Source organism: Gossypium hirsutum, chromosome D02, assembly GCF_007990345.1.
Source record: "Gossypium hirsutum isolate 1008001.06 chromosome D02, Gossypium_hirsutum_v2.1, whole genome shotgun sequence".
Classification (NCBI taxonomy): domain Eukaryota; kingdom Viridiplantae; phylum Streptophyta; class Magnoliopsida; order Malvales; family Malvaceae; genus Gossypium; species Gossypium hirsutum.
In genome coordinates this window covers 60,111,207-60,113,349 of record NC_053438.1, presented here as the reverse complement: position 1 = coordinate 60,113,349, position 2,143 = coordinate 60,111,207, and positions in this window count along the sequence as shown.

Sequence of the window (2,143 nt, the reverse complement as noted above, 5' to 3'; positions counted from 1 at the left end):
TCATATTGATGTTGAAGTACAAACAGATGTCAATAATGTGAATTGGTGATTTACAGGGTTTTATGGCTCACCAGATGTGCGTTTTAGAGAAGATTCTTAGAATCTTTTGAAAGAAATTTGACGAGATCAGGGTCTATCAAGGATGGTTTGTGGATACTTCAATGAGATCCTATATTATTTTGAGAAAATAAGAGGATTGCCACAGGAAGAAAGACATATGAGAGTCTTCCATGAAACTTTAACCGAATGCCAATTAGAGGATTTCAGATATATGAGGCCTTGGTTTACTTGGGAGAAGGGTAATCGGTTGGAGAATAATATTCAAGAAAGATTGGATAAGAGAGTCACGAACTTGGCATGGTTTTAGCTTTCCCAGATTTCTCAGTTAAACATTTACCACATTCATTCTCTAATCACTGTCCGCTACTTATACATACCAATTAAGAGGAACAGAGATCGATAAAACATGGTTTCAAGTTTGAAGCGTGGTGGACTAAGGAGGAATTATGTGAAAGAGAAATTAGGCGATTGTGGGAAAACAACCATGGATATATAACAAATCATCTCAATACAATTGGAGAGGGTTTGCAAAAATGGGTAAAAGTGTTAAGGAATGAAAAAAAAAAGAAAGTTTCAAGGAGGCTTTACGAGTGTTTGGAACAATTGAATGGGGAAGAGCGAGATGATGAGAAAATTGAAGAGATAATTAACACAAAACTGTTTTTGAATATAAAGATTGATAAAAACGAAATTTATTGGGAACAAAGGGCCTGTGCTAATTGGTTAAAGCTTGGTGACCGAAATAAAATTTTTTTCTATAGATTTGCTTCTCATTAGCGTAGAACAAATCATATTCAGGGTTTGAGAGGATCGGATGATCAACTTGCTACCACCAAGGAGGAGTTGGATAATACTGAAACAGAGTACTTTCAATGATTATTTACCATAAAAGGTATGGGTAATCCTGAACGTATTTTTTCAAGAGTTAAATGAAGCATTACGGACAACATAAATCAATTCCTCACGACAGAATATAGTTTAGAGGAAATTTATATGGCTTTGAAGGATATGGCCCCAACAAAAGCACCAGGAGTTGATGGCCTGCCTGCTTTATTTTTCCAGAGGTATTGGCATATTGTGGGCCCTAATGTTGGCCAATTTAGGCCCATTAGCTTATGTACTATAATTTACAAATTAATTTCAAAGATAGTGGCAAATAGCTTCCAAAAAGTGTTAAATGTTTGTATTGACAAATCTCAAAGCGCTTTTATTCCAGGAAGATTAATTATAGATAATGTTTTGGCGGCTTATGAAATTCTCAATGCCTTCAAACAATGGAGAATGGGAAAGATAGGATATACGACACTCATGTTAGACATGAGTAAAGCCTATGACAGAGTTGAGTGAGATTTTTTTTCGAGATATGATCTTAATGTTAAAATGTCCTTCTCAAAAACTAGTGAGTAAAAATTATGTTTCTACAATAAAAAATAATAATTATGTAACCCCTCAAACCAAGCCTAGATGTTATGGCCCAATCTGAGCAATTATATGGGCCATGAAGATGGCCAATACGTTTTTATAAGAAAAGTCCATTTGTCCTTGAAACATGTCATTTTGAAAATATCAAGTTCTTTTCAATAAAATTTATTTGTTCCTTTTTATTAAAATACTTGAGTTATAACTTAGATTTGAAAACACATTTGCAGTGGATACTAATTCTTAAAAATTTTTAATGATCATTTAAAACTGAAATCCAACCTAAGCAGTCTATGTAATAATTCCAAAAATATCATAAAGGAAAATCCCCATGCCACAGTCCACAATTTAAATAAAGTCCCCAAATGTTATTAAAACAACCCCAAATCAAAGTCCATAAAAATTCATAAAATGGTATAAAGTACATAATTTATTATAAAGTTCACATCCGAGAGCATTACCAAAAATCTGCATTCGATTCTTAATTACGAGGATTACCTGAAACATACATATAAGATGGGTGAGCTTATAAGCCTAGTGTGAGATCATCAAATTATTGTAACATACATAACAACACATCAATTAAAGACATCCATTTCAATATATATCATATTTGTAGACATCTCAAATCATCATAAATACACATACATGAATATATCGAGGC